This window comes from Ambystoma mexicanum, chromosome 3p (assembly GCF_040938575.1).
Source record: "Ambystoma mexicanum isolate Mex_15411 chromosome 3p, UKY_AmexF1_1, whole genome shotgun sequence".
Lineage (NCBI taxonomy): Eukaryota > Metazoa > Chordata > Amphibia > Caudata > Ambystomatidae > Ambystoma > Ambystoma mexicanum.
The window spans coordinates 828,793,361-828,817,402 of record NC_090925.1 but is presented as its reverse complement, the minus strand read 5'-3'; the positions used below and the strand labels follow the sequence as shown (position 1 = coordinate 828,817,402).

General features: G+C 47.2%; 1 protein-coding gene across 4 annotated transcripts in view; it reads right to left on the bottom strand.

Moving 5' to 3' along the window:
* The window catches only part of BCKDK (branched chain keto acid dehydrogenase kinase), a 744,533-nt gene that overhangs the window by 630,996 nt on the left and 89,495 nt on the right, over positions 1 to 24,042 (bottom strand). Inside the window, exon 1 of one of the 4 annotated variants that reach the window (XM_069651904.1) lies at positions 6,196 to 6,220. The exons of the other annotated variants lie outside the window; for them this stretch is intronic. The gene's annotated coding sequence lies outside the window, so the exon portion shown is untranslated. Of the gene's footprint in view, positions 1 to 6,195; positions 6,221 to 24,042 lie in introns of those variants that run through there. 4 annotated transcript variants of the gene reach the window in all.

The following is a 24,042-nucleotide window of genomic DNA, read 5'->3' as shown; positions in this document are numbered from 1 at the left end:
GCAATGGGAACATCCACTCGAGAAGAAACACTTCGTAAAGTATCTGTTCTCTTCGCTGGCACATAGAGCATAAGCAGGCTGCCCTCATTACTCTTTGCTTCTATAAAGCAGCTTTAGCTCTCTCCGTGTTGCTTATATGGGTACTACCAACTCGAGTTACCCATTGTTATGTTTCCAGGTGCAGCGTCAGCGATTTGTATGGCCTCTTCATTATTTGGGTCCTAGTTGGGTCGTATGGCGGTGAGCCCGATTGACTTTTGTGCTGCAGCACAGCAAACCTAAATATTACTCGGGCTTGGTTTTGGGTCATGACATCTCTGCGCTGGGTCTACGTCACTCCGGGGTGTCTGTCCCCTCGGGGTACGCGCTCGTATTAACGGACAATAAGGGAGCTGGTCGGCGGTCGATCTTATGGGAGTTGCTGCAGGGGTTTAAGGTTTTAGGTGCTTTTGAAGCGGCTGCGGGCGCATATGGGGTTAATGCCGGGACTATCGGGCTATCGGTCTGGGAGAGTCTTGGTAATTTAAAAGGGCGCCAGGGTATCCCCATACGTTGGACAAAGAAAGAGGAATTAAAGGAAACAGTGGGCGAGAAGCCACACGGGGATCCTTCCAATCAAAAGCATCTCAAAAAGTTAGAGTAATAAATAGGCCTCAACTGTTCATGCAGGGTGTTTAGTCCAACATCTCAGTCGGGCGAAGCTGCGTTAGGGCAACCGTTGTGGAACTAAGTAGGAGTATACAACTAAGGAATAATTGTGGGAATAGTGGTCCGATTTCGCACATTAATAAGCGCTGCAGCAGAACTTGCGGTGTAAATTACATATGGCACCTTAGGTGGTCGGACGGGGGTACTGATCTTATGCCCACCCAGGTGACACATTTGGGGCAATGTTGAAGTTGGGATCGGAGGTTGTCCGCAACACGCAGAACAGGCGGGTGGTTTCTGTTAGCACAGCACTGGGTGGGTTGTCACACACGAGTGGTCCCGGTGGCCTAATGGATAAGAAACTGTCCTCCTAAATCAGGGGTCGTGGGTTCGGGTCCCACCGGTGGTGGTTCGTGGCATTTTGGTTTTAAGGCGGCATTCTAACTTTATAAGGTGGAGGATAGCTCAAGGGGTAACGTGCTCAACTTGGAAGCACGACGGTACAAAGCACTCCAGGTTCGGTCCGCGCATAGAAACCTCTGGGTATTAAGCGCGTTATGAGTAACCTAGCATATTTCATACACAAATACTAAGATGTTCTAGAAATGCGGGCATGTATTCTTCCATTGCGGTTGTGCGGGCAGTAGTAGTAGTAGTGGTCAACTGGTTTAGTATTGCAGGCACGGTGAGGGGCGTCACGAAAGTGACAATGCGAATAAGCTGCTATGGTGTGTTACTTCACTGTGCGCCTAGCAGTTTTGACCAGTTACTGTACGGTAGTCTTTAAATTGCACAATTTACGACACATGTTACTGTCAAACGCTACCTTGGGAACTATTTAAACAGTCGGTACGAAAAGGAAAGATCTGACGTTTGCAACGGCGGGACAAGCAGATACGACTCTTCCCAAGGGATGGGGGAGTGCCACTGGGCAGGGACTACAAAATGGCACTATAAACAGTATTGAATGACGCCTTACATTAAGTGTGGGAGCGCCACGAGGCAGGTAGCACACAGTTGTGCTACAAGGATTATGGCATGCCTCTTTCCAACGTTAGGGGGTGCATCACGAGGCAGTGACGACGAAATGGTGTTATAAGCATTATGGCTGGACTCTGGTGTCGGGTGTCGGAGCACCACGAGGCAAGATGGTAGGACTGAGTTACATGATGGTGCGACATGGGCACAAATGTGGGCTAAGAAGTTTAGCAGGGACGTAATAGCAAAGTGCGGGGGAATTCACAACCCAGGTGCAGGTATGAGGGGGCAGTGTTGCTCAACTTTATGCCACACCTTAGGTTAGGATAGGGCAACTGCAACATACCTATACACAAGGCGTTTCAGGGGCAACTTTGCAGCTCCAGGGATTACCGAGTTTAAGTTAACAATGAGGCATTTTACTATTCGCTCTGTGGCAGCAGCGAGCTAGGGTAGTACTGGCAGGCGTGTCGCCCCCTTATGTTATGATAGGGCAGTTGTAACGCACCGGTACGCAAGTGTTTTTTAAGGCGCAATTTTGCGTGAAGGGGTGGCCCCTCCCCACATGTTTCAGTAGCTCAGGGGACCACCAAAGATATTGTGGTTGTAATATAACTGGCCAGTTCACTACTTACATCGGTATAGGCAGGTGTGATGTGCATTTGGGACGAAAAATGGCTAGCTTTTCACTTACGATGGTTCGCTTAGGGTCAATTGGCAATGCACAGTATGGTATAGGCACAGTGTTCGCTGGTATGGTTGGAGGCTGTGATTGCATAAGGAACGGACAACCCCTAAGGTTGGTGTGGCAATGTTGTGCCTTTACAAGTGAGGTCCAGGTACGGCCGCAGCTTTAAAGAATTGCTGCAATACTTGCGGGCGGAAATGAAAGGGGGTCAGTGGCCGTGTTTAGGAGTTTGCGTTTAATGTTTCGAGCCCATTTTGGTGCATTATGGGAATGGTAGTTGGGCACAGGATTGGTATCAGATTGGCTTTTTATTCGGTAGATTCAATTTATGCCAGACGCAGTCATGCCCCTGGCCGGGGTTTAGTTCCCTGTATACCTGCAAGACTATAAGTCCCAGAATGCGTTTAGGCATTTGCCACGTGCATTTCTAAATAATGCGGCTTTCATGCAGCTGCTACGCATTGGTCAAGGTGCTCTCTATTGTTAAAAAAATAAAAAATAAAAATAAATAAAAAAAAGGGGTTTTGGAAATGGAAAAATGGCGACTTTACAGTGAAGAAATTTTCTTTCATTACACATGCATGTGATTGGTTTTTCCAAAAAACAAAAGTAATCAGAGTTGGTTTCCAGTAACGTCCACACGAATAATAGGGAATACTTTCTACGAATAGGGATTTTCTGACCATTGATGTTAGTAGGTGCAAACATGGTGTAAGTGCATGGCCATGGGATATGGTTTCCCGTGGTATTACTGTACATTGATGGTAACAGGTGTATGTGCATGGCCATGGAATATTGGGGTATTTACTAGCCATCGATGGTAGCAGGTGCAAGAAGGGTGCATGGCCATGGGATTGTGCCAGGCGTATCCCTTAGGCTTATACACAGCCCAAAACTGTTGGGTTTGAGAGATGGGTGCGTGCATATCTCCTGGGTTGATCGCCTTGGCTTTACGACAGGGGGGCATATGGCCAAGGCATTTGGGGGGGACAGCCCCGGGTACTGTTGCGTGGGGGGGCACTGCTGCGCGTAGTGAGTCACTGGTCCCTCCCACGGTGAAAAGTTAAGTACATTTGCCATAGCACAGCAACGTGCGGAACTCGCGTGTCTGGACTTTTATGCAACATCCAAGAAAAATGTTAGGATGCATCTGGACCGAGTAATGGTTTCTTAAAGTGGGTTTCTACGTCTTTAGGACAGGATAGCGTGCCACAGGACTTAACATTCTTTTAAGAGGCACAATTACTGAAAGATTAGCGGAAACATTGCGGGTGGATAATAAAATTATGGCTAATAGTATAGGTTGTATGGATACAAATAAGCCCCACTTCTGGATAACGAGACTACAAATACCAGAATGCAATTCGGCAGAAGGCTGTAGCATGGCCTGAAGTTGTTTAGATATGGGAGTACCTAGTAGTTATGAGCAATGTCGAGGGATAATAGGCTGGTTGGTTTTCAGGAGCCATTCGAAAGGGTTTTCCAGGAGGCATTACTTGGGGGAGATGATCCATACGGACAGGTAGCGATTGCACCAACCAAGATTTCCCGGAGATGACAGGGTGGTCAATTATTCACTCAGCTGACAAATGCATTTATGTATGGGGGAAGGTACCTATCCACAAGGCAATGCTTTTGGGAAACAGCCTACAAGTCCAAAAAAAAAAAAAAAAAAAAAAGTGTCTGGTGTGGCAACGTGAGCTCCGCTTCCACAAATGGTGTTCTCTCAGCCCAAAAACATCTGCAGGGGCAAGGTGGTATCAGGCACGGAGGGTTGAGAGAGTCGTGTCCACGAAGGAGTCGGTTGGGCAAGGAACGGAGTCGGACCGGCGCCTCTTGGGAGCCTAAAACGGCAGGGGCGTCTGGTGGGGGCAGCGAGGGCTCCGCTTCCTCGAGCAAATTGCGCTCTCTCAGTCCAAAACACCTGCAGGGGCAGGTGGGTATCAGGCATGGAGGGTTGAGAGAGCGGTGTCTACAAAGGAGATGGTTGGACTATGCAAGAAACGAGTCGGGCCAGCGCCCCTTGGGAGCCTAAAACGGCAGGGGCGTCTGGTGGTGGCAACGAGGGCTCCGCTTCTTCGAACAAATGGCGCTCTCTCAGCCCAGAAACACCTGCAGGGGTAGGGGGATAGCAGGCACGGAGGGTTGAGAGAGTTGGGGCTACCAAGGGATGGTTGGAAGAAAGGGGAGGCAGTTGGCCTCAAAGCGGTGGTCGAACCGGGAGCCGGTTGTGCAAGAGCAGGTCAAGGTATGACGGAAAGATGGAGGGGACTGAAGTATCCCTAGATCAGACACAACCGGCAAAGGTGAAATCCCTGGTCAAAGGAGGATAGACGGAGTTGCACTGGGCAGCAAGGTGTACTCAGAACTGCTAGAACTACAAAATAGGAAAAGGGGGAGCCACGGTGGGCGGTAACCCACCTTTGGCGTGGCGGTGTTGTGGCAACCAATGAGAAGAGAAAGACTCCGAATGAGCCATTGCAAAACCGGAAGGGGCTTTGCCCAGTCTGGACAGCGCCTCCTGGGAGCCTAAACGGCGGGGGTGTCTGGCGGTAGCAATTGGGGCTCAGCTTCCCTCCAACAAACGGCGCTCCCCCAGTCCGCAAATACCTGCAGGGGCAGGCGGTTCTCAGACTCGAAGGTCTTGGGGGAGTTGGGCCTGCAATGGACATGGATAAAAAGGGGGAAGCAGGACAAGGAGCAGTCGCTACATCTTTGGAACTATTTTCAAGATCTGTTTGCTGTGGTTGTATATGTGTGAAAATAAATCTGCGGCCTTGTTACGCCAAACCAAAAGAAAATGTCTCATTCAGCACCTTACTAGAGGGGAAAGGAAAGGGGCTGGCAAGAATGAGAAATGGGTGATACACTGGCCTAACTAATGGACAAATGCCCAGGTTATTGGCGCCGGCGGCACCTCTATGCCCCAGTCCATGACCATACTAGACCTGCGATCACCGTAAGTCATGGAACAATGCCAAAAGGCCCGAACCAGTCACTAATGCAGTTATATAGTTGAGTAAAAGCTAGTGTGCTTCCCATCCATGTTCAGCAATTTATTAGCAATTCCCATATTTAAGATGGCCGGGCCGCCCAGCGGCAAGACCTCCAGCTGCCATCATTGTGAACCAAAGCCCCAATAATCACGCGCCCATGGCGGTTCCGTTCGCACACTAGCTCAACAAGGACTTAAAGAAGCAGTATCCAAATACCTATTAAACAGCTCCCCCCGAGCAGACTGCCCCTTCACATTTAAAATACCTATCTCACTCCCAATTACATCACTAAACTGCGCACCGGGATGACAGTATCATTTTCAATCCCGGCCGCACTCTCACTTGCGCCGGACCACCGTGCGCCCTCGCAGACCTAGCCGCACAACAAAAGGGGGGGCAAAATACACAAATTATCCCCCAAAAACCATCATGCCCCGCAAGCTCTGCTGCAGATCTTACTATTGTAAGACACCTGACAACATTTCTGGCCATAGTTCCTCAACAAGCATGCTCCCAATTAATCCTCAACGGTTACCCAGATGTGGCTCGCCCTGGGCACCCGCATACCTTCGCCGACCTAGCCTGGCAAATGCACAATTTGCACATTACAATCCAAAAATCAGAATGCAACGCAAGCCCCGCTGTAATTACTATTCTTGCATGATGTCCAACCGCATTCTAGCCATTATTCTTAGTAAGCATGTGTATATCTCTGAAATACTGAAAATGCATATCCTGCTGAAACCCCATGTTTATAAACACAATTGACGGTACCCGCTGAACCTAACCGTCCTCTCCCTTAGTCATCCTAACGTTCTGAGCCTTAACTTTCTGTTAAACCTCGTCGCGCCATCCTAGCAAACAAAACTTTTCTTCCATAATCACCTTCTTTCGTCCGACCGCGCAGCAGCACAGTGCTTTTTCATTGCTGGAACTGCCCCTCCTTTTCTCGAACTCACCAACCAGGAACTCTTCTAAACCAGAACGACAGCCACACGAACAAGAAGCGCCACACGAACAGGAGCAGAAAACGGAAGACCAAAACGAAAAACTACTTTCTGCTGCGGCGGGCGATTTCCTTCTCCCCGAGGGGCTGGATACTTCCTGCCACTGCTCACCCACCGCTTATATGGGGCATAGCCCGCCCCCTTCCTTGGTTTGCCCTTCGCAGGCTTTTCCAGCGCTTGGCATGCTTCTCATTGTTACTCCCCCTTACCCACGGGTGACGGAGGAGAGGAGGACCTGCCCGAGTTATCGGGGTGCCTCCTCCATTTTTGGGTTTTCTCCGTCGTCACCTTCACACGGTCCTTCACTCTCCAGACCTGGCAGGGAGCTGGAGCATTCCACACAAGCCTTACTCACACAGCGCGCGTCAGGGACTAGCAGGGAGGGACCACAACAGACAGAGGTAGAGATGGCGTGGAGGACAGGGGAGCATATGGGACCCACCCGTGAGGGGTGAACCATCAATTAGGCAAAGATGGTGGTGGGATCCTCTTAAAGAGGAAATGAGCAGAGAGAATGAGAAAAGAGGCCGACTCCCTCACAGTGAGACAAGGAGCAACTGGGCTGCAGGTGGCACTACACAGAGGAGATTGAGAAAGGGGGCGCAGTCCTTCAAAAAGCAACAAAGGAAGCGCGAGAAGTCGTCCATCAAATAAACGTTATTTGAGGAGTAGTGGATCTGAGCAAAGATGGAGCCAGGGTGGCGATTAGATACCTTGCGAAAGGAGACAAAAGGGCTCAGGCAAAGGAGGTAGCCGGGAGGGTGCTAGGGAAGTCTATATCACGGAAGGGCAAGCAGGTGGGAGGCAGACCCTCACAGAGGGAAGATTGAAGGGGTAACAATTGCACAAGAGGAAGAAATCGAGGAAAGCAGTGGTGCAAAGGCATGGCGTGGCAGAGCCCTTAACAGAAAATATGGATGGGTGGGGGAAAGAGGTGAACCAGGCAATGAGGAGGATGACAGCCTGTAAATAGGTCACTCACTCACTCACGCTGGGGAGTCAGTTCACCAACAAGGTAAGTTCCATATGTGTCCATAGACTTCAATGGGCCATCACCCGCCAAAACCAAGTCATCCTATTTCACATGCTCTTGCAGAAATTTGAGCGGTATGGAGATGGCAACCAAGTGAGCCCGAGAATGGACTTCGAGGTGTGGTGAGCTCTTCAGGAGTGGAGATTCGGTGAGCAAGTCCTCAAAAGGTGATGTGGAAGTGGCAAGTCCAAGCCCTCAACAAGACCAGATCTTTATGGGGAATGGGACACTTAAAGAATGATATGAGGTGATGCACGAGACATGGGATGGTTGTGAAGGCGAGTAAGGTAGCGGGCGAGCAATCAAAGGTAGGTGATGCAGGAGTCAGTGGATTACTCACTAAAAGACATTTTTTTTTTTTAAACAAAATCTGGAAATGAAATGGAGAGATCAGAAATTCATCCCTCAGAGAGAATGACTGAGGCCCTGAAGAAGGTGGTGGGGGAAAATAAACCAATCCTTTAGAAGGATGGGATGGAATAAGGTGACCGGGCCTAACAAAGACAAGGGATGGAGGGTGGTTGACAGAGATAAAGTAGAAGAGGAACCAAGCCTTCAAAGAGCAGAAACGGAAGGAGAAACAAGTGGTAAAAGTGAGGAGCATAACAAATCAAAATTCCCAAAAAAGGCTGATAAAGGCAGGTTAGAATGGGATCTCGGAGGACAGGAAGAAGAGTACTGGGCGCAGTCCCTGCTTCACACCCTCTTAAGTGACGAGAAAGTGGGGGTAACACAAGGTGCTACAAAAGCTTTCAGTTCTTGGCAATTTTGAGCGCACCACAAATGAAATAGCCACGCTCCATGCACTGTACACATTCAAAAACTACTCTAGGTCATAAATTATAGTGTACCCATATCCTCAGTATCCACCCTACACTGGCTGCCAACGGAAATCACCCACTGCACCTTCTTGAAGAAAGAACCATCTTCAAGGCTACACTTCAGCCAGATAGCTTAGTTCCTTAGGTCCTCATCGATCCAATCCATCTAGCCACAGATCATGCTCCTTTGTGCAGAGTTTCACCACTACTGCATCTAGACTCTGGAACCACACTCCACCCCCACAGAACCTGCACATTTGCAACCAAGTGCCTTCCCAAGACCATGTTCTTCTAACAACGTTAACTTATCCACTCTGCTTCTCCCTCCTATTCCTTCCTAGAGTTAACACCAAGAGAAATACATTGGTTGTCAAAGTCTCGCTCAAACAATGGTTGTGGGCAGGGGGCACTCAATATCCCAAGAGCGATGGAGCGAGCAAACGCAACAATGCCCGGTTTGGGGTCCGCGTGAGCAGTGGAGAGGGAGGTAATCTGTGCAGTGAAGACGGTGGTATGCAGGGTGCCGGTCTCAGGCTCTGGGAGAGCTCGGTTTGACAGCTACATCAGAATCCCAGTGGGAGGCCTGCCGCGACGCGCAGTTACAGACTGGCGGCAAGGTACTGCAAGGAGACATGCAGGGCTAGCCCCAACAGCGGCTGGGCTGACCTGATCCAGCCCGACAAGCTTTCTGCACAGCGAGATACAATGGCTGCAACCGACACCTGAGCCCTGTGGCAGGCAGGGATGCTGAAATCCATCGGCAGGAGACAGGACCCGCCGTGGTAAGGCGCAGTTGGAGCCAGCAGCGCTGCCTGGAAGATAACAGGATGAACCCTGCTTGGGGAGCCGGGGCCGCGATGGGCGGTGAAGTGCAGGCTGGGCGGTGAGCACTCCACGTGGTCTCTTTGATCCCAGGCATCATAAACAACCTGGTGTGCACAGCCAGGAATCCCGGCACAGTGAGCAGGCAAAGGACCACAACAGTAAGTGTCTCTGTGGATCCCCAACCCCTCCTGCGGTGCATGCATGTATGAACATACTGCATACATGGACTAGATGGTGCTCACGGGAAGACATCATGAGTGTGCTAGCAAAAGACCTGCAGACATCCACCTCCAGCAGGCCGGTACCTCCACCCATAGTGGCCTGCTCCCACATTGTCCACACCAGGGAAGCCTCTGATGCAGGGACACCTGTAGAGGTAGCAACGGCTGTTACGTCATGAGGAAGCCCTGAGCCCTCTGCACCACAGATGGAGAGCCGTTCACCAGTGTCTGAGGCAGTCTTGCATGCATCAGGAGGGGTGGGTTGAGTATGTCCACACCAAAATGTTGCAAATGTTGCACAACCAGCCCCGAGGGGTAGCGTGCTGGCACGAGGACTGGTGCCTCCAGGCTGGATGCTACAGCTCAAGTGGATAAAGGGGATATGGATAAAACAGTGCAATTCCAGGCCATCCTGGCAGTGATAAAGACCCTGAACCAGCACACGCAGGAGACCAACCTAGCGGTGCAGGATGTAGCCAAGGAACTCAGAGAACAACCAGCGGCTCAACGCTCAAGCGCAGAGGACAACTGATAATGAGCAGCGAATCAGAGCAGTGAAAGATCAGCAAGATATGGCAAATGGGGCGAAGCTGGAAGAAAAATCGATCCCGTGACAACAACCTGCGATTGGTCGGGGCACCTGAGGGCAGGGAGGACACAGACCTTCAGGGGTTCATCTACTCTTTATGGCAATCCGCACTTCATCATGAAGGCTCTCTGGATTATTTAAAATCGAGCAAGCCCACAGAGCGCCGTTCCTGAAGCCTCCAAAAGAAGCTCGCCCCACATTATCACAGTACGCTTTTTGAACTTTCAACATACGGTCTCAGTCTTAAAAGTGTACAGCCAGCACAGCCAGATCCGGTTGGATGGTGCCAGATACAGCTCTTTAATGACTCTTCGTTGGAAGTATCCAAGCGACTAAGAGAATAAAACCCCCACCTTGGAGGTGCTCAGGGGGTCCTTGCACGGCTATTACCTAAAATTCCGGGCAGATGGTGCTTTCAACTAGACAGCAGTTGGCACGCTTGACTCCCCCATGGAGGCATGGCGATTTCTGGTCGATCATGATATTCTGAACAATGAGGCTGTTTCCCTGCTCCCCTCCTGCTCCTGGCGATTCCGGCTCTAAGGGAGGCAGTGCGGAGCAAGGCTGGACGGTGAGAAGGCACAATCAGAAAAGAAGAAAACCCAATGGCCTGAGAAGACTGGACATATTGCCACCTTTAAAGGGTCAACATACTAGACTCCGATGTCCTCTTTGGGGCCCTTTCCACCGCTGACCTCTATGCCACTTCTGTCTGCAATGGCAGGCCACCTGAGTTAGTCACCCCCCTGGGGCTCCAGATACAGACGCCAAGGTGTCACCGGCCAAGTGTTGTGTGCCTCCAACATAAGCCGGGCTATGACGTGCTACAGAAGCTCCAGAGATGCGGCTCATCTCTCTCCCCCATCCCCTGTTGCCATTGCTTCTGCTCGAACCAAAGTATTTTGGCAACAACAAATCATGCACAAGGCCTGCAAAACCCTTGCTCGTCGATTCTGCGTTGGTTCTATCTTTCTCTTATTGGGCTCATCACTAAGGGGCCCAATGTTTACATGTTCACTAGTTGTCTTGGTTCTCCTTTTTGTTATTTTTTCCTGCTTTCCTGGAGAGGAAGGGTGGATGCTACAAATATGGTGCGGCGGAAGAGTTATTAATGTTAATGTGCTCGAGATGGGGTCCGAAAGATGGGACTGGGAGATCTGGTGTACTAGCAGACTGGGGAGTGAAAGCCTTTAGTTGGGTGATCATTCTGAAGATGGGTAGGAAGGAGAGCAGCTAGCGACAGGTTAAGTGACCTCAATTCAGCACTCCAATTAAGTCAATGCCGAGTCTGGGATGCCCACGGGAAGCCCTTAATTATATATTTTTATGACAAGTTCATAGAGCTGGATGATAAACCCTTGTATAACGCCCCTCTCATTAAACCCCCCTGACCTCACTGAGCCAAGAAGTAGGTTTGTTTTGCAAATTAAAAGATTTATTTGAAAAATTAAACGATATATATCACACTTTCATGAATATGTCATAGCACACTTATGAATATGACAGTGAGCAACAATGGATAATATTACACTAGCCCACTTTTTTAATTACTTAGGAGTTGGTATAGAGAGGATAAAGTAGCTGAGAATGCTTTTATGGTTTCAAGGAAATGCAATGATGGAAAAGAATGCAGCACAGAAATAAAAAGATGGTTTCCACAAGAGATAATATGATCACTTTTTCTTTTGACAATTCACTCCCCCCTATGCAATATAAGGAGATGGAAGGCGAGCACACAATTTTCAGGAATACAATCTAATGCGATACCAATTCAGTTCCCCCCTAGCAAGCTTAGAGCAACCGGTATGCTTTTAAAACATGCAGAAATACTTTTAATGTGATTTACAATGAAGTGAAAATATGCTAAAAATGATTTCAATTCCCTTTAGGAGATTCAGGGTAGGTGACAGCTACTTTGAATTAGTCCAGGTCAACACTAGCAATGATTCAGGAGGGATTATCAGGTTGAAAAACGAATTTCAGCAATGCAAACAAGAGACAGCTATTTTTTAACGTGTGGTGAGATTGAGCTAATTTTCAATTCGCAGCACTTTTTTCGAGTGCTTAAAGCGATTACGGAAAGACGAAGGGCTTGTTGGAAAGCTGAGCATCTTAGCTTTAAAATGAGTTAAATCTCGTTCCTAGCACGAACGGTTCAAAGGATACGGACAATTGAGTGGAGGTAGATTCTCAAAATTAAAGTAAAGCTCAGAATGACAAATGACACTTTCACAGGTTCGAAATCACAGAATGGACACAATTTCTATGCAGTTCTAAATAGGTGGAAACGGTTTGAATTAGATTATTTTAAACTAAGAGATTGGTTTTGCACAGCTCCGGCTGGATACTCACTCCTAATTTTGGAAGGAATGGGCCTCGTCACATATCTGGTCAACAGGTTTAGCTGCGGTTCTCTCTGCTCTGGATCTCTAGTTCTGGCAAAAGTTCTGGCACTGCACAGCGGTCTGGTCTGGGTCTGGGTCTGGTCTTCTATTGGCACTGCACGGCTGTCTGGATACAGCTGTGCTTTCTGGGTTCTGGCACTGGCACCGCGGTCTGGTCTATGGTTCCGGCGAAAGTTCTAGCCAGAAGCAAACAGCACAGCGCGGCTGTTGAATAGTTTGGTTAGGTGGCTGGATTCTGAGGCCCGCTGAGAAGGATTCAGCTTTTGGTTCAGGACTCTCTGCTTGAAGTTCTGGAGTCTATGGTCCTTCTGGATATTGTCTGGTCCGGCAAAGTGCTTCGCAAGAAAGTGGAAAATCTCCCTCTCCTTGGGTCTCAGTGGCTCTTTTTATGTCTTTTGAAAGTGGGTGGGAAGGCGGACTTTCTATGCCCAACCCTCTGAGGATCCTGATAGACTATAGGATTCTCCGTCGCCTGCCTGGGGAACTGAATTGAGAGTCATCCAGCATCCTTTTTATGGCATTCAGAAAGAACACTCCCCTTGTCACTTTGCACACAAATCTATTTTTGACTTAAATGCATATTTATCTATGTACAATTTTTCTGATATTATATGTCCAAACATATTTTCTGTAGCACCAAACCATCAGATCCCTGTCTTTGTAAGATGTTGTGTTCACTTCTGACAGAATTCTGCTCTTTTCATCCAGAATGCAACCTCTAAACTTTTCCAGAATTTACACAAATGTGCACAAGGAATACAGGCATCAGATGATGAAGTGTCAGATTTTTAACATACATTTGGAGTAATACCTTATTTTCCGCTACTACCCCCCAGAACATACCACAGAGTCCTAACAACTCTTAAAATATGCACAGAAAAATCACAGGAATCATGATATTATTGATATAATTTTGACAATTATGTACTATGAATTATCCATCTTTCTACAATTATGCTCTGGCCCAGATGGGTGTGGTTTAGGTCCCAAAGCACATGGGGAATTCCTTGTTCGTCCCCGCCTCCAAGCTCAGCTGGCTCACAGAGGCAGTGCCCCTCCCATTTCCTTCCAAGAGGAAGCCATTTACGACCCCCCTGATTTAACATTTGCCTGAGCCAAGGAAAGTTCATTGTTCCGTTTCCTGCAGTCCCAGGTACTCCTCCCCTGATTCAATCAGAGAGGTGTGATCTCCTTTTGGTGGGGGCAGCAGAATGCAGCCAGGCATGTGAATGCAGTTGCTGGGCAAGTATGACATTTAAACAGTTGCAACCTATGTGACACTCCAAAGTAAATCACTCATTTATATTTTAAACATTTCGATTTTAGTGGCTTTAAATCCCATTTCACTTAAGCTGCTGACATCCACAGCTCAGCCAGTTGTGTTATGAACATTATTTTAGGCTCTTCATCTTTCCAGATTTGGTATGCACACAAGACTTCCTTCTACCAGACGTCTGCTGGTGTTCAGTAAGATTTTTGAATATCTTGCAATGTTTGAAATAGGCATTTTGAGCTTGCATTTCAGAGAAACAAAGGTGATTTAAAAGCGCTTTTTGGGCTAACAGGCACTGCTGTTTTTCCTTTGGCACCACGTTTCACTCATGGCGCTTCTGGCCCATCACGCTCGCACTGGCGGGTGGCAGGTCAGGCGAACATTTTGGTGTGCGCAAAAACCATCTTGGAATTTCTAAGCCCACAGCACCAAATGTTGCAGCATAATAACTTGAACGTGGTTCGATACACCTGACAAGGTACCAGAGGGATGACTCATGCCCACTTTAAAACCATGAATATTCCGGGCCTAGGTGATCCAATTAAACGGCGTAGGATGTTAAATTTGATGAGGGATGAGGGTGGTGGGGAGGGTAGAATATAGTTTTCCTCCAAGAGCTACATCTGGATAAGGGGGAGGCGGAAAAACTGGGGCGGGGGTGGGTTGAACACGCCTTCCATGCTCCCTACCATCGCAATAGAGGGTTCTCCATCCTTATCCATAAGCGCCCCCCTTCGCTCCATTGCAAACACAGCGGGATCCAGAGGGGCAGTTCCTTCTGGTGAGGGTGGCTTTGTTCTAGTAGACCGTTACCCTTAAATGGAGTGCAAACACTGTCACACTGGGTGCCTCACAAACTGAAAATCCTTCTACTATGCATTGTAAGAAGTGAACCTGTATTGACCTGAATTAATAATTTGACCTCAGAAATGAGTATAGTATGATTCAACAATTTTACTCGAAAAAGCTGCATTTCTGACCAAAAAAAATGATATACTGCCATTAGTATGAGCCCAGCCAATGAGTGTTTCAAGCCAATGCTCTTCTTCAGGACTGATTGCCGAGTTCTGTTCTCTAACTTTGAGAATCGTTTCAAACAATGCCAATGGGCAGCCAGTGATTAACGGCTGCCATGGTCAGTTGTCTGAAAGTGGGGTTGGCTTAAGCTGGTGAGCTGGCCCCCCCGAAGGTGCTATGCTGCCAATGTTGCTCAGTTTTGCATACTGATAAGTGATTCTGATGGCACACAGTGGTGGTGGTGGTGGGAGAAAGAGAAAGAGGTATGATGGAGTGTTACCCTCTTAAACATTCATGGCCCGTCTGATGACCGCTCTGGATGTTTCCTGCATGTTTTTACACAGTGCGCCCCGGAGATTAACCCACTCAAGTTTATTGGGGGATTTCAATGTCGCTCTTTCACCTGGGTGGGACAGACAGCCCCCTCTCACCGCCCATGACCCGCTTCCTTAAAAAACACGGGGGTTATTGCTCCCGACGGAGGAGCGTCAATTACGGGACGCCTGGAAGAACTTAACCCAAAGCAAAGAGACTTCTCTTTCTACTCAAATCGTCACAGGAGATGTGCACGTCTTGACTGCTGGCTACTGGGCTCTCATATGCTATCGATAATTGACCAATGCACAATCAGACCCATTATGATCTCGGACCATGGTCCGGTGGTCCTGGGGGTACTGCTACCAGCTACAAGTCTACAGACCCCGCCCTGGAGATTGAACCTAATGGCAATACAGTGCTCCGACTACATAAAGCAACTGGGGCAACACATAGAACACTTCTGGGACAAGAACTTGACGGAGGGCTTCACAGCGGTACGCTGTTGGGATGCTTTTAAGGTAGTACTAAGGGGGCATTGCATTAGTGAATGGGCATATAAATTGAAGGGCTGGAGGCAGTGTGAACAACAGCTCCATGCAGAGCCTCTAAGGTTGGAGGGGGCTCATAAGGCCTACCTGATTAGGTCCAAATTGGGCAAAGTCCAAAGCTGCCAGAGAGCTCAAAGAGTGCTCTACGCTACGAGCACAGAAGTTCTTTTCCAAATGTGCCCAATCCTTTTTTGAAAACAATCAGCCACTGCGATCAATGGCTGTTCTATTACGGGGCCGACAGAGAGCCCAACTAATTGATGCAGTAAAAGAGGACTCCGACTCCCTGTTCACCGATACCAAATTGATCAACGTTCGCTTTGTAGCTTTTTAACGCCAATTATACGCAGTTCTGCCTTCTTCCGCTGATGAGTTTGTTGCAGAGTTTTTCAGCAGACTTCAGCTACCCACTGGGACCGCGGAGGACCTGGGAAAATTAAACACCCCAATTGAAGAGGGGGGAGGTGGTGGCTGCCATTATGAGGCTGGCTGGAGGGAAGGCTGTCGTGCCGGACGGCCTTTCCAATTGATCGATATAAATGGCTGGCGGATAAGCTAGCCCAGAGACTTGCCTCGATCTTTAATGAGGCAAGGGATGTGGGGGCTTTGCCACACACATTCTTATCCGATCGTACCACTCGAGTGTATCGGCGATGAGGCACTAGACCCCACCCTTGCGCCCCTCAGAGTCCTTCAATGCTCCTGACTCTCACCCAGGTTGTACAACTCTTATATTAAACCCCTCGTTGATCTCTTGGACTCAATGGGTATCACTTACACAAACTTTGCTGACAACACTCAAGTTCTCATCCTATACACTGGCCATTACTCACAGGACACCACCACAATCAACAGTCTTCAGCACCATTCAAAATTGGATGGCCACATATAGCCTCTGCTTAAATTATGATAAGACAGCTTCTCATTGTGGGCTCCCCCGCTCGGATACAAACTCTCCACAGAAACTACTCACCCATCTGCATTGATGGCATAGCCAACTGTGAGAATCCAGAGACAGAGTGCAAACACAGGTTTAATGCTTCCTAGTTGCTTTATTAAAATAATAAAGGAGGGTTTGGAGAAACGCCTAACTTGCCCTACTTCTAAGTGAGAGTATTCTCAGCCATTAAACCAAACCATACTTCAGTCTTTGTCAGGATGTCAAAATAATAAAGTGTCTACCTTCCTGTGTCAAAACCAAAACAATCTAATCTGACCCCAACACTTCATATGAACATCTCACCAGGGAATAAACAAACAATAATTGGCCACCTCTTTGCAGCCTCCTGGGACTCTTATGTCTGCTTTGTTGAAAGTAAATGTCACTTGCCAGGGGGTCACTCCCCTTCCCTCGTCTTCACATGTGCCAGGAGAACACTCTGCCTCCCAGGTTCTATATAACTTCTGTGGGCCTTGAAACCCATTGGGCCACACGTTACCTAGGATTCTCAATTCCTAATGTCCAAAGTAAGCGTCCTGGGATAAACCGTTTCCCCACAACCAACACTCAACAAAAAGGTATCCCTTTTTGTGTCTTGTGTCCTTCCTTGTTTGTTTGTTTGTTTGGGATGATGCAGGTTCAAGGATGTTTAGGGGAGGGTAATCACCATGAATTCTCAACAGGCCATTGAACACCTTTTTTTGCCGCGCACCCCTCTCCCCCTTGTCCGACTCCATAGGGGGCGGGTGGGGTGGGGGGGGGTTAGGCAGTGTTCAGGAGGAGTTTCCATCCGATCAGTATGTCAAGAAGTGCCAAAGTCTTCAAAGATGTTGCTGCTTGCACAACATCCTGCGACAAGAACGTTTACAAGGGAGAGCGTTCAACAGTTTCTGAAGCCAAGAATGAAACTTTTTTTTGGGGGGTAGAGCGCCAGAGCCTGCAAGCTCACACATTTTAGTACTTTGACTATTTTTTAGACTAAGCCTCAGAGTCCGATGTGAAAACCTGTACAGGCCCTTAACAGCCCAGAACATCAAAGCAAAAAAAACACAAAAAAAGTGTTGCTCAACCTACTTAATAGAGCGCGCCAGAACATATAAAAACACATTTTTCAATCATTCTTTTTTTAGACCAAGCCCAGAGTCTGGTGTGAAAAACTACACATGGCAGGGAAAATGACGTTACACTGGCCCCAAAACTAGTAGGTTGGGGAGGAAATCGCTGAAGGCGAGCCATCTAGTGAAGCGATCAACTCACCGCCAACAGAATCAAGAAAGAGCATGAAGTAGTTTGACAGAGTGGAACAATAGTGCAATTTCCGACAAGCGAAAGTACAGCCACAGAAACAGGATGGCGTTCGGGATCAAGGCTGTGATGAAAGTGGGGTTGGGAGGGTAAACTGCAAATATGGCCCTTACATGACATTAGAGAATATCCAGCGCCTCGATGCCCATGGGCTGCAAGTGCGCTATACAAATGTGAATAAATAAATATATTCTGCCGATCAGAATTGAAACTTTAGAGGCGCACCGGCCTTCCTTAAACTAACCGTAATACTGATGGTGTGTGGTAACCTTTAGTAGGTGGGCGGGGGGGGGGGCAATTCACCCAAGGCTTTGTCAAACGCCATTCAACCAGGGTTTGCGCTTTACAGGGTTGACCAACTGCGTCGGTTAAAAAAGACGCCATCATACTGTTAATAGCACCACCGCACTCTCACTGCAAGCACACCCTGCAAGGCATACATTACCTATCGGAGCACAAAAGCATTTCTCAGCCGGGATGCAATACTCATCAGGGGGCGCGGGTGCTGTCGTGCCACGAGAGCACGTGCTTCTCCCGCTTCATGTTAAGCCTTGCCTCCGCCAAAGCATTGGCAAACGCCGGTGATTACAGATGTGCTGCAGGGCTTTTCCGGCGCCCGATGTTCCCTGGCCCTACCCCAGCAGCTATGCGGAAAACGCCTGCGTCATCCCGCGCCGCGCCAGGCGCCAGTTTCCACACCTGTATCAAGGAGCAAAAGCACACCGTGGGCCACAATGAAATCCCTCCCGCGCCTAGACTCTGACAAACGGGGCCTGCTCGTTCGGTGGACAAGTCAGTGGCCTTCTACACCCAGATGCAGTCTTTGACCCGAAATATTGTGCCCCCGTCCTAGAAGGCTACTCCAAACTAGTCCATGTAAACATATTCAGTCAACGATCAGGGCATAAAGCAATATGGTCTGGAAGAAAGTCCAGGAAACAACGCGGCCACTAACTGAAGCGAATATATTATGTACTGTATGTATTTCCTCTGGCAATAGTTCTAAAGTGTCATGCTAATCGAGTATCTTGCATTACGTTTGAATTTTCATTTGCATTTTATTGTCACTTCCAGTAATAACCGAAGGCAGAGTCTTAAAAAAAACGGACTCATTTACTTGGTCTCCTTCCCAATATTCCAGAATTCAAAATGGCCTTTGCTTATCTTCCTCTTGTACCCTATTAAAAGGAAACAGCAAGGCGTCGTTGGTTACGCCCTCACTTCAGCAGTTGAAATTGCGTCTCAGGACACTAAGCTGTAAACTCAACAGCCAGCATTGACATATTTTACAGTACTGTTGTGAGAAATTCGACCATCCGCACAATGGGTGCACGCTCGCCTGGGTTTTTTACAAAAGAAATTTAATGATGGTATTTCAACCTCCCGAACATGTGTGGGGCTAATCCACCCACATTTTCGTATTCTCCCCACACAACATACACATAGAACCGTGTACTCTGGGTGGACACAACCTACAGGCACAGTCCCCCTTTTATTTAGTTGGGATACGACAGCCAGGATTACACTGTCTCAGAAGGGAGAGAGCCAAACCTTCCCCCTGCCACGGCCAGCCCAATTAACCATCAATGGCTCCATGGATCCACCCTGTCCTTTTGTGTAGCACTGTTGCTGGTGGCAGCTTTGCGTGCTAATCCGAGTTGAATTCAAACAGGCCCACATGGGGCCCGGCTACAGAGGCTAACAAAGGAGACCCGAAACCTCCAACACTCTTTCATATGCATGCTTTACTTTATTTACTTGTACAGAGCACCATAAACCGGGAGACGCGACAGACAAGGTAATGTACAGGACAGAGACGTCTAGCAATATGTACTCTTATTTGAAAAGCAACGCCTTGATCCTATTCCTAAATCATGTAATGGTTTTGTATCCCTAAAGCCGGTTGGAATATCATTCCATGCTTTAGGAACTGCCATAAAGAAAGTACATTTAATAACTTGGGTAATATTGCATTTGGAAAACTGTAGCTGGTTGGACTTATTACCTCAACGTTCAAGCATTGAATTTTTTCATCAATGCTTCCATTAGATAACGCAGGCCCAACCCCTTTAAGCATTTGTGAGCAATAGTCAGCATCTGAAACGGAATCTGAGCAGCAACAGGAAGCCAATGCAATCCCGCTTTGGCCTCCGACACCGTCTCTTTTTTAGGCCAACAATAGTTCTGACCATGGTCTTTTGTAGTGTGTGAAGTTGAGAGATATCAATCTTGGCTACTGCAGCCAAAAGACTACTACAATAGTCAATCTTAAAACCAACAATCGTCCTAGCAACAGTTTCACAGTTGGTTTGGAAGATGAAGGGTCTAAATTGGGCCAGCAATTTAATATGATATGCCGTAGAAGACATCAGGCTTCCTACGTGTGGTTTCATGTTTAAATTGTGGTCAAGGATAACACCCAGGGTCTTCACTTTCTTTTTTGTTTCTATATCACAGGCAGCTATTAAAAAGTGTATAGTCTTCATTTTATTGCTTGTGCCACTTATCAGCTACGTTTTTTCTTTGTGTAGTGCCAGGCCATTTTCCACCATCCATGATTGGATGATCCCATACGTCTCATTTATCCTTTTTTTCATCCTCCTTATGTTGGCCCGATATGGGAAGGACACATTGCGTGTAATCTGCAAAGTTAGCGAACCCCATGTTATTTTTTTCCAGTAGTTTGTCACCATCGCTATACAACATATTTACAGTTCCCTTCTTCAAACATGCTCCCTGCGGAACGCCACACTCCAGGATAACAGGAGTAGCCTCTGCCTCCCTGCTACATACTCTACAACTTTGCTTGCTCAGAAATGACGTAATCCAGCAAGCTGCACGGTCTGAAAATCTCACTACCTCCCTTAACCTGGTGACCAATTTATCATTGTCCACCAGGTAAAAGGCGGCAGACAAGTCCAGCAGCATCAATGTTACCATCTGCCCCTTATCCATATACTGAAACAGCCGTGATTTTAAGTCCAGTAATGCAGTCTCTGTACTGTGTCACTGTCTGAAGCCTGTTTGCCACTTATTCAAAATATCATGCTCATTCAAGAGCCCGAAGAGTTTTATGTAGGCCACACGGTCTAAAATCTTCAACAAAAAGTGTGCATTTGTGATAGGACGTTAATTTAGAGCTATAGATGGGGAAAGACCAGGCCTTTTGAGTGGTGGAGTAATCCACACATTCTTTAGGTCACTAGGAACATGATTCTCAGCAAAAGATGCATGTACACATTTCCAAAGCGCACCCATCAGTTGTGGAGTGCATTCCTTGATTACCATGGCCGGGCATGGATCTCCCTTGCAGTTTGTTGGTTTCAGATTGGTGATGATTTCAGCCAATTCAGTTTCTGTTACAGGTTTAAAATTAAACCAGTGCTCAAGACCCTATGATTGCCGGATGAGATCATCTGTAGATGTAGTCTCCATTATATTACAGGTTTTTCTATTAGCTTCAATGTTTCCCCCTAATTGTGTCAATTTTTTCCCTCCTCCCCCATCAATGCATCCTAAATATTATTGCACCATTCTTTTCAATGGTGTCTGTATTGACTTTGCACAGTTTTTCCAATTCCTTTAAGACTTTGAAAAGTTCTTTTGAGTTTGACTGTGCTTTTGTGATCCTGTAATAATTCCTTTTAGCTGCAATCCGAGCTTGTCTGATCTCTTGAGCTGCAATCCGATAGCCCTCCTTCTCACAAGTACACTGTTAATTTCTATGCATAGAAGTGTTTCCGTTTACTGGCTTTAAGCTGTTGTAAATCCGCCGAGAACCCCTGGTTACTTTGCCTCTCAATCACTTGTCTAGTTTTCAGAGGAGCAAGTGAGTTTGTGTCACTGTGTCAACCTGATGCCAGCTCCCGCTTTCAGTATCGACAGTGAAATGTCAAGTTTGGGACTGCATGTTTAGAGTAGTCGTCCCCACTGGGGGACCCCATTCAGAAGGTAAGTATATGTGGATGGAGGGAGACAAAGTCTGGTCCTGCAGCAGCACCGAGGGAGACCTGTCGCTTTAATCAGGAGTCACAGAGCGCTTCATTAACTAGATAGACCCTTTGATCCACAACAGACAGGAAGATGGGTGGGAATTAGTATTATATGTTCTCACCCCTTTACCTTTTCTGTTGCAAAGCACTCTGGTTATGACATCATGCATACAGGGGATGGTTGGTGGGGACCTCAGATTGGTTCATTAAAGTAGGCTTAGCCTACACCAATCAACCGGGGCCCATTTGGCTTTAAAAGAGGGCTGAACCCCTCTTTTGGGACATCTGAAGACTTTGCAATGAGTAACAAGAAGAACTCAGCATTGGACCCTTGCTGAAAGTACAGTCTACCTTACATCTTCCGCCAGTGAAGGAAAGCCAGGATCGCCAAGAGGGAAGCAAGATCAGTCCCGTAAACTTCTCCCACGGTACAGAGGGAGATACTGAATCCAGAGGACCCTCCAGCAGCTTCAGAATCGTTACCCAACCAGCACACAGCATGCCATGCTAGGCTCTGCAGCAAGCTTCCTAGGAAAAAGTGCCAGAGAGTCTCTGAACCAAACCAAGACAAAGCAGCTGCCTGCAATACTCTTTAGCTTTGGGCCGTCCACCTTAAAGGACCAGTACAGTGAAGATGCTAAGAGCAGTGCTTCAAAGAAGATCTACAGGCGTCTGCATTAAAGGACATTTTAGAAGCATTTGAGCCCCTAAAACTGCAACAGACTGCACTGCTGACTGTTACGCCGCAGTCGCTAAAGCCGTGCGAGACACCGCGACCAGTGCTTCCGAACGACCAACCAGCACTGAGGCAAAGGATTCCTGATCCCGAACCGCCGTGTATACCAGCCTGCAGCCGTCCGTCCAGCTTTGCTCGCCAAACTGCCTGCTGCCTGATACCCTCAGCTGTCTCGGTCTCGAACTCTAACAGGAATAGGGAGGGACAGACGCACTCCTTAGTAGATGAATAGTAAAAAATGTTTAAGTGCGTAGGACAATTGTTTTAAGGTTCTTTTAAGGGTGCAGGGGAGAAAAGGACAGCTTTGACACTGAAAGCCATTAAGCCGATTGCAAAAGAGAAGAAAAGTGTCCACAATTGACGGACACTCCCGTCCCCTGGACACGCTTGTACTGGTAAAGGCCAGTCAGTTAAGAGAATTAATTGTGTGATTCATTCCATTACAGATGTAATTCTTATAATCATATAGGTGCTTATTGCTTCAGACTTTCACAGATTCACAATATTTTTACAAACAAAAGTTGTTAATACAACCATGTATACAATAGTACAGTTAGCTCAACGAGTTTTGGGAAATATCTATCCCTTCATCAGAAGTTCAATTAGTCGTATTCAAGAGGTTATTCTTCAGACTCCAAGGTAGTCTACAAGGTAAGCAAAGAATTTCTATCAGCAAGTTACAAAATGTAAAATCTGTTAAGTTCATAGTACCTAAATTACTGACGTTTCTAGAAAATTCACCTGTGTCTTGGGCTATTCCAAAATCAAGAGTCAATTTATGCCAGTAGTCTATTGCAATTCAGTCTATTCTTGCAATAAAAGACACTCTGTAGAGTGTATAAAGAAAGTAAAGTAAACAAACCGAGTCTCTCTACGGAGTCAGAAATCGTAATATAAATAATGGGCAGCAATAGCTACCCCATAAATGGTAATCGTCCGGATGACAGGTGTGTCTTTCATCTCCAAGTTCACCCTGCGTTCAGCCCCTGGTTAGGATGTTATCTAGGAGTCTATAGAGAAAATAAGTCTCAGTTCCCAGTCCACATTCGACATTAGATGGTACATTTTAATGTGCAAAAAGTTTTTTTACCCTTCTGCAAAAACTTCGGAGGAACTTAGTCCAGTTTGGTAATGTACCAGAGTAGTCGTTGCCTCCTGTTAAGACAAAGAACTCAGTTTTAATGGGACATTAACAATACATTGTGTGCAGATGTGATTTAATAAAACAAGTCAGCTTACATGCCAGGTCTGTAGTTTGCGTGGTCTCATCGTCCCCTTGGTTATGGCTGATTGCAGCATCTCGTAACTATGCAGAGCACTAGTCAGTTTCGGCATGCGTTTTAGCTGTTTACACTGTGCCTGAAGGACCCTGGATCATAAAGTGGTCCATAGAAGACCCCTGCGTTATGTGATGTTAGTGTAAAAGGATTGCTTAAGTCTAGTCATATAGTTAAACTAGGAGCAGGATTCAGAATGTGTGTTGTGACCTAATGCGTAGTTGATGCGTTGCAGAGTTGCATTATGGGAATTCTAGTGTGCTGCTCAGTATAGTGTGTCCAGTTAGCATTGCATCAATACATACCAACAGATAACAATTACCTACAACAATTATATGATAAAACATCTTCAGTTGGTAAAATGTACAATGCATAATTAAGAGTAAAATTACAGAGAATATAGTTTTGATTCACTTGCCGTTCAA